General features: G+C 32.4%; 1 non-coding gene across 1 annotated transcript; it reads left to right on the top strand.

The window, feature by feature from the left end:
* The first annotated feature begins 2,164 nt into the window (after positions 1–2,164).
* Positions 2,165–2,359, top strand: LOC131049551 (U2 spliceosomal RNA). The gene has a single exon (XR_009106755.1). It is a non-coding gene; the product is annotated as a U2 spliceosomal RNA (small nuclear RNA).
* The last annotated feature ends 7,452 nt before the right edge of the window (positions 2,360–9,811 follow it).

Genomic DNA, 9,811 nt, shown 5'->3' with positions numbered 1-9,811 from the left:
GTCTAGATCCAACAGGAAGTACCAACATGATAGAAGTCAAAGTCAAACACACTATGTAGACAAACGCAAAAATTCTTAGCAAATCATTTAAATTATTTACTAAGTTACCGGTTTGGGTTCGAATTCGAGGATTCGGCAAAAAACATTTCCCTTGTGTATGGGTACGAGTTCATCCCAAAATATATATATATATTCAAACATCAAAATTATAAAATATAATTATATTATTATATAATTTATAAACTATCACTACCATTATTCATTATTACAATAATACAATCCATACAAAAATGAAATATACAATGTGACTATTGCAATGATATATTACAATAGTTATAAACATATCAGATATTACAGAGAATAATATAATACATCATTCAAACATGAAAAAAGGATCCTAAGTTAGAGCATGAGAGAGATGAATAAGAATAGAATTAGGACAGAAGGATGAACAAAATAAGAACATAAATAAAATCAGATTTGTAGTAGTCTAGAACAGCTTGGTGCGATAGAACATGAGAATATACGAGTAGCCCAGAATTTAGAGAAGACCAATGAAGCATATTGGAAAAGATCAAAGAGACATGGGTTTACATGTTGAAAAAATATCAAAAAAAGTGTTTTTTTAGTGGTTTTTGTGTTTTTATGACCCGTGGGGCCCATTTTTGGGAATGCACAGGCCTGGGTTCTCTTGGGTCCACTCGGGTCCTACCCAGGTGGATGGGTTCTCCTTAGATTCCACTCGGGTCCTATCCAAATGTATGGGTTCTTTGTGGGTCCTGTGCAAGACCCACATAGAACCCATTCACCTAGATAGGACCTGTGTGGAACCAGGGAGGACCAAGACCAGGCAAGAATCTTTGTGGGTCTTTCTCAGGACCCATAGAGAACCTATCCACTTGGACAAGACTTGGGTGGAACCCAGGGAGAACTCGGGGAGGACTAGGACCCGGACCTAGCCTAAAATGCCAAGAACCGCTATCTTTATTCCAAAATATGTATAGGATAATAATGAGTATACCGGAAATTCAATACCAGATGACCAATGCATGAGTACCATTTGAACTAAACAAGATCTAGTACAAGGCGCTTGCCTCCTACATCAGCCATTATAAATCTAAGTAACACAAGCAAGAACATAGAAATCTTAAGACAAGCACACAAAATCCATAGTTATCATCCATAGTTATCAGTAGGAGGTATAGAATCAATTAAAGAAAATCATATAGAACCACGTGCTAGGAAGTAACATAGTGACATTAATCATAACTAATCTGGGCATCATAAGGCCTTGCAGCCACATCAAACTCAAAGTAAGTATCCATAATTATGTTGCCACATTGAAAACCACTTTAAGGATGTGTAATTGACACCTCTTGCAAATGCTTGCGAAATTAAGGTATACAAAAACTGCCCCAATTCAAACATCGTATTCCTGTCTAGCTTCACCAAATCCTAGTAAAAGATTATTGACCAGAATCTAGAAAGGACTCACACGGAAATACTGAATTCTCCTGAACATCAGTTAAACTGACTTTTTAAATAACAAGCCATTTCTTCCTTGAATTAAAAATCTAGCAAATGAGACCAACATATTTGCTTATAATAGGACAAAAAAACAAAGAATAAATCAGCTTAACACCACCATACTCTTTCCTCACAATGTTCGGAAAAAGATAATCTAAAGAAGAATTGCATCTACATTTTCTGAAGATATTCATGAATGCATATTTAGATAGATGAAAGGCTCCTTTGTCCAGTGAATGAAAGATGTTGAATGTTAAACTCATCTTTGACTTCAAGAGGCAATGCAATCCCATTTCTAGTCCGTTTGAGTTTGACCGAACCAAGAATCTGTAGTATTTGCTTCTCCATTTGAATCTGTGGTATTTGGATCTGAAAATATCGGAGCTTTAGGACTACTTATGTTGAGCTTGAGACAAGATTTTCGCGTGAGGTCACTGCTTGCACAAAATGTTAAGGCGCTCGGAAAAAATTTCAGACACGAGAATTACTGAATTTCGATGGGAATAGCCCACACAATATAGCCTATTGGCTAATTAAAGAGTACTCTTTCGAGATATAATTATCCCACATGTAACAGGGGAGAGCACCAGCGAAGAAAATGTCAGTATAAATAACGAAGGAAGAAACGAATCAAAGCATACCTTTCTCGGCCTTTTGGCTAAGATCAAGTGTAGTATCTGTTCTTATCAGTTTAATATCTGATACGTGGTTCAATGAACCACACGATATTAAATTAATTTCTTCCGGGGGAAGTCTCAGACGGTAGCTTGCTGCCAGAGTCTTCGAGCGTCGCTTCTGTATTGCACTACAGCAGAAGCCTGGCGCACCCCACACCTAAAGCAATCCACAAATTAAATTACGATTTTGTTTATATTTTAAAACTGAAATTATAAATAAGTAAAATAGCAATTTCTAGCCAGGATTTTGTGTGGAGTACAGAGTCACAATCGTGTGGAGCACATAGTCACAATAGAAGTTGTTTGATATTTTACCTTCATGGGTGTCTCACAAGGTCCATCTCTTCGCACAGGGCAAAGATCCGGATGATTGCCTGATAAGAAACTTTCCTTTTTGCATCAACTTACAAAAAATATGGATGAAAATCTGGAAAGAGAAATTCCTCCATAGCGTCTCAAAATAATGTACAGATGAATCCATCGAAATCCGGAAAAAGAAAAAATTTGCCACAAAGGAAAACACAGCTGCCTTTGATTATCTTTCTCTATATAAGTTACACTGATTCTGAGCTCTGCACAAAGAAAGCCGAATATCCCAAGATTTAATTAGTATTTGTTCTGGTGCAATTACGCCAAGGCATCGTACAGATGTTTCTTTTTAAGGAAATCACACAACGCACTGGTATTATAAAAAAAGAATTTGTGTAAAGAACCATCAAAAGAAGCTTGGGAGCAATCGCCATAATCTTGAAGCATACATGCTCTAAATTTAATTATACAATCAAAGAATGGATAGATTAATATTTGAAAAAAATCAGGATATTTTAAGTTACACTTGTTACAGTGACAATATAATATATGGTCTTTTCATCTATCATTACATGTAAGTGTTTCTATCATGCTTGTGTTATGGAAAAATAAATCCTAAATTTTTGGAGACACTACAAAAAGTTGGAGTTAATTATTTTTATCTTTATGGTTAATTGACAGTTTTCACATGGAAATCTTGAACTGTTCCAAAAGTAGAAAAAAAAACAGAGAGACTAAAAATCCGAGAAAAGGTAAAAGACTGAAGGAAATGAAAATTAGACAGACTAAAAATCCGAGAAAAGGTAAAAGAATGAAGGAAATGGAAATTAGACAAGCCAAAATTCTCGTCTCTCGGAAGAAAGGTGGAGAGCTGGTGTGGATGGAACCTGCTATCTCAAGAACTTCAAGATTTGAGAATTGGGACGCGGAAGAGGAGGAGGTGCCAGAGGGTTTGGTGCAGGTTAAGATAAACTCTGTTGGGAATTGTCATATTGTTGAATCATTCTCTTCCACAACAATATGACAATTGCCCACAAAGTTTATCGAAATCCTCAATCTCTTCCACAACAATATGACAATTCCCAAAAATTACAAGAGAATGAGGTTGTAAATTCCCAATAATTACAAGATTCAGTGTAGAGTTGAGACCACACACAGAGCAAAGAATTAGATCACCTATAGAACTAAGAGTTTCGAATGCAGATGTAGCAAACAGGGATCATGAAATGAGGAATAACCTAACAATTAATAGACAACATGCATCTCCTGATGATAGAGGTCTAATGTTATTAGTAGTCGGTTCGTCTGTGGCTATATAATGGCTTTTAAAAATTAGGGATTTAATTTCAATAGAAATGCTCTAGTTAAAAGATTGATATCACTGAATTTGTTTACTTCCCAATGATTCGGTAATATGTCGAAATCTTGATATTGTTTAATTATTGAGCAGGCATTCAAAGAAAGACTCTGAGGAAGAAAGAAATAAAACGGTAAAAAAATGATCTGCTGAGTACAGATATATTTAAAAACTTGCTGAAACTATGGCAAGGAACTCACCTCAATCCCTCAATCTTGAAATTAATTCAGAGAGAATTTAACTGTTAAATAAGCTGAATTTTATTTTGAAATCATATTTTACGGTTAACTAAATCAATCGTTAAATGATTTAAAAAAAATAGCAGTTAAATCTTAGTAGCAAAAATGTGAAATTACCAAGAATTCAATAAATAAAAGAAGAAATTCATCTGGACCAGAAATATGAAAATCTCTGAACCCTGCGCTTCAAAATCTTTGGACTTGAAAAAGCTGCTATGCAAAGTCTTCCGACAAAATCTCTCCTTTCTAGTGTGAACAAAAACAATGACAAACGTTCTAATGTTCAATATTTCGCCTGAAATCATAAAATATGGTTGAACTGAGTGGTATATTGGTCAACCTCAGATTAAGCACAATTCCTACTAGTTTCAGGTGTTGTTCAAAGCGGTTTTTGGGGGAAAAAATGGACCAAAAACCTTCCATGCCGAGCAGGCCTGGAATTTGACAGGGTAAATGGCCGTTTTTTCACTTTTGAATTGTGTTTGACAGCTTAAAAAATTAGTAGAACATTTTTTTCTAAAATCGAATAGATGACACTTCAAATTATATATAAACCTTAGAAAATATAGTAGATAATATATCACAGAATATTATAATTTATAATATTGATATATATTAGTTTAGAATGTTTATTATAAAAATACAAAATTATTTAGAATATTTTGAAATAGAAGGATGTAGTTTCTAATTTTATAATATTTTAATATGATTTTTCAAATAGTTCTATTTTTTCATATGAATTTAGAAACTTGTCATATTTTAAATGATAGAATATAATTGATAAAATATTTTAATATGAATTTTTACAATATATTCTATTTTTTTATATATGGATTTATAAACTTAGTCAATTTGATTTTTTAAATATTTTTAATAAGATTGTTATAAAAACTTGTCATAATATATATATTGATTATCATTTAATCTTAATCTATAATATAGGGGAAAGGACCCAATAGTTGAGCAATGTATCAATTGTTGTGAGGGTTGTTGATACCTTTTGTTCCAAAAATTGAACAAATAAAACCTATTGTTTGAAACAAAAAATATGAATTTTTGTTAGGAAATGCACAAAAATATGAATTGATCTGCTGATTTGGACACCTTGGCAAAAAGCATGCTGATGTGACATCATATTTGATGATGTGGCCCTGAAACCTTAGTTATAAGCAGGGGACTTGCCAAGTAAGCTGCTGTAAAAAAATCCGAATGATTTGAAATTTCCAAGTAGGATTTTGAGAAGCGCGAAGTTAGGGTGCACAACTAGTGGGTCCTTTCCCCTATATTAGTGTATTAATTTAGAAACTTATTTAATAAATTTAAGATTTTTTGCATATATTAGTAATTTATCATTATTTTCTGATGATTTTCATTTCTTGCCAAGAAAAATGTGCATTAAATTTTAGTAAGAGTCTATGAATAAACTCCAAGTTTACCATTCAAAAAATTGTCCCACCATGCTCTTTGCTACATGCTATTTGTCATGAGTTTGAAATGACAGATTGCACTGCACTAATCTCATTCTGTTCTATCCGTTTCTGCTTCTCGGATCAGTCTCAGGTCTGAATGAAATGAATTGAAGGTGCTTTTGTGGAAGGAAAGGAATTATGGAGCTAACCCTAGAAAGCATGCTTGCAAAATGTGGAAGCATAGACGAGGCACGCGAATGGTTTTGGAAATGCCACGTACTGCATGATGCCTAATTTCTTTTACCTGTTCGTAATATTGAATAGAAAATTCGTAAAACGTGCCCGATACACTAGAAAATCATTAAATTTTCTTAGACTGTTTTGGGAAAAATAAAGGGGCCAATCAGAAAAAAACGGAAAACAGCAGAAAATTCATTTTAATGAAGAAAACACAACAGACCATAGAATAAAAGCTTGTGGCACCGTTTACGGAACATAGATTAATTGAAAATGTAATAAAAAAAAATGGGACTAAAAAAAATGGGACAATAAAAATGTAATAAGTTCAATTCAAATTCAATAAATTTAAAGGCTAATGTTGCTAGTAAATTATTATATCAGTCAACACAAAAATAGAACACAGAAACCAAGAAACTAGCACTTGCACTTGCACTTGCATGCTAGCTATTTAGAATACTAAACTAGCGCTTGCATCAATTGAAGGTGCAATGGTTAGCCAATAGTAATATATGCTACAGTTTTAGAGTTCTAAATATTTTTTATGGCATATAATTTCTTTTGTCAAATGTCTTTGTGAAATTCTGTTGGAAGAGTTGAATGCAATCACATAAATAAAGGTCCAAGCAGAAGGTAAGCTACATATCTTATATGTACAATGTGAAAGCATTCTCAATGCATGAAGTCAATCATAATATATTATACTTTTAAAAGCCCTATAAATATTAATTTTTTCATTCTTTGAGCTCTCTCTCCCACCTTGTGTGACCTAAAACGTTCATGGTAAAAATTTTACACACAATCAAATCATGAAGCACTAAATAGATAGTTAAATGAAATGTGGAAATGTGGAAATTTGTTTTGTCTTTTTCCCTCTAAAATTTAAAACTATTTAGAGTTATTTCAATATATTTGTATTATTTACTTTAAAGTTTTAGAATCATTTCATTATATTAGAAAATTATGTTTTTATTTTATTCTAAAATTTATGAATTTTTTTAAAGTTTATTTTATTTTTCTCTAAAATTTAGATTACTTAACTCTTAATACTAATCTATTATTTATTTCACAAGTTTTTCTTTACTTAGAAATTATTTTATTTTACTCTTTTTTATGTTTTTTGTTTTAATGTTTATGAAAAAATGTCTATACTTATTCTTAATATGAAGATTTTTTTTGTTTTACTCTAACAATATTATTTACTATAAACTTTTTATTTCAAAATTATTTTGTTTTATTCTAACATTTAGATTATTTTTTCTTAATGTTTATGATAAAATGCCTATACTTACTCTTAATATTAATGTAAGAATTTTTCAAAAAAAATCGTTAATTTTAAAAAAAAAATTTATATTTATATTATTTATTTTAAATTTTATTGAATATACCGAAAATTTGCTAATTTTACTTTTTAAAGATCATACTCAAAATTATTTAATGATTTTTATTATATTTATATTATTTTCTTTAATTTTTTTAACTTGTTGAAAAACTATTTATTTTACTTATTTAAAGATCATATTCAATTTATCTATTAAATTTTTTAGAATATAATTAAATTAATCTCAGTAAAATATGCTTTTATATTATGCACAATTTTCTAATTCCTAAATTTTAGGATCCATATTTTTCTTTGTAAAAAAATTTAGACCGCGTAAATAGGCAGGTGGCATCTTTAGACTGAGTAAACCGTCACCGATACAGAAATCTGTTTCTGTTTACAACTTTTAAGTACCTACTCCTGTGATCAAATGTCGTGGATCAGTAACATCCTGGTAGGGATTCTGAATTCCCTGGTGTTTTTGCTGTCTATCTCGATCTTAGGCTCGTGCATATGTCTGGCCACAAGGCATGGGACCAACTGCGAAAGATTTCTGCAATGATCATAGTGCTTTTCATAATGTTGGTTTCTCTGGCAGGATTCGTAGGGGCCTGCTTCAGGGTCTCACGGCTACTGTGGATCTACTTGTTCGCCACGTTTCTACTTGGTCTTTTGGTTCACTATTTTTTCAAGCTCGGTATGATTTTCAAGTAGAGCATATACCGTCCTTCGCCAAAATCCATTTTGAATTCAATTCCATGTCTCATCTCTGATATAGAACAAAGATGTTTTGAAAGAATCTCCTCAACTTATATTCAAGTAGCACATGAAATATCAGACTCAATATCCTTACTCATTTGTTTTTACTTTCCTTGATCTATTTTATATATTGTATACGGCTTCCATGAAAAATATATCACACATAACATGCAGATTTCTTTAGGGTGCTACGTATGTACTCTAATGGCTTTGCTACATTCTCACGTCTTGAGAATCCAAAGATCAAAATATTTCTCAGGCTTTGGCTACATTACTAAGGTCAGGTGCCAATATTTCCAGACAAAGTTGTGTCAAACGAAGAATTCCTTGCTTAAAAGTGACAACCAGTATGCTATACACACAGTGAAAGCCTAGGCAAATATCCTAATTACGTGACGTGGCAAAGTGTGAGAGAGAAGCGGTGAGAGGGTGAACTCCAAGTGGACATTGTAACTTGCAAAACCGGTACTGAAAAAAATTCGCTTAACTGAAAAAGTTTCAGGTGTGAGACACTTCTGGCGGGCCATGCCCAGGTTATAATAGCCTATCGGCTAATAAGCAATTAACAATATCAGTCGACCTTAATTTTTAAACAATTGACATCAGCTGAAACAATACTTTATATGGATTTGGCTTTGTCATAACCAGAACATAGAAGATTAAGTAGTGAGACAACCAAAACATCTGGACCAACACTGCAGTGTATCTTGCCAACAACCTAGTCTTCCTCGTAGGGATATTTTTACACATTTGAGTTTTATAGATATGTTTCTATCTCTTATTTATATCATACTTCTAAACTCAGTATCCCTTTTTTACCATTTTTACTTAATAATATATTTTTCTTTTAGTTTAGTGGAATAATTCATTTTTATTAAAAAATATATATATATATTTTTCTTTTAAGTTTTATTTGGTTATTTATATTTATTATATATATCACCCAACCTAGACCTACCATTACAATAGCCTTAGGGTTTATATAAAGTTATAAATATTTTTAGATTTTTTGGCTTGAGTTTTATTCACAAATAAGGTACGGCCTTATGTGTTAAATGGATGATTAAAGCTCTCACTAATAATGAAGCATGAAAATTTTGGTTTCTCATTGTATTTTCTCAAATTTCCCTCATGATTCTATTGGAAGGACTTGGAAATTGACACTCTTATTACCATGAAAGATTTGGTTCAGATTTAAGCTACTTGTGTCATCAAAAACATTTAGAAAGCATGGGAAGCTCTAAAGCCCTTGCTACATTGGGATGGAGATTATTTTTACAATGGTCTATCCATTATTCAATACTCCATTTGGTGGTCCCAACTATCTATACTCCATGGAGGCCTTTGGCTTTCTCACCTTGAACTAAATCTCATCATTTTATTAATTAATTATCCATTTGGTGGTTTCATACTCAGGTAATATCTTGTCAATTCATCATTTTATTATTGGTATCAGAGCAGTTTTCAATCTGAAGGGCGTGTGGAGGAAATCAGTCATGTCACTCTCGTAAAATGGGAAGTGAAGAAGAATACAGCAACTAAAGTGAGTCGTGCGTTATATGTGTCCGAACAGATGCACGCTAATAATAGAGAAAGGCTTCAGCACTTGCCGTGAAGATAAAAATTGGAAGTCGTGGTCAATATGAGATAGTTTTGAGGAAAACCGTTGTCCCATTACAATCTCGCTGATCTGAAAAACGGGCAGTGTGGCATATGACAGAACAGTGAAAAGTTAATGGCATGAGATGAATGAAAGAGTGGAGTATGAAGGTCGTTTGAGTACCGAAACCGTCAAGTGTTACTTGCGCCCACCTATCAACCTGTTTTTTAAATGATATGATCTTGATCTCTGGAGGATGTAAAAACTGTTGGAAAGAGAGGCAGAGGATATAGAAACAAAACAAATTATAAATAGACTATAATAGAAACAAGACAGAAAAATGAGCTTTATAGCTATGAACACTTCATATATATTC

The sequence above is a fragment of the Cryptomeria japonica genome, chromosome 11, assembly GCF_030272615.1.
Source record: "Cryptomeria japonica chromosome 11, Sugi_1.0, whole genome shotgun sequence".
NCBI classification, from domain to species: domain Eukaryota; kingdom Viridiplantae; phylum Streptophyta; class Pinopsida; order Cupressales; family Cupressaceae; genus Cryptomeria; species Cryptomeria japonica.
This window is presented reverse-complemented; position numbering and strand designations above follow the sequence as displayed.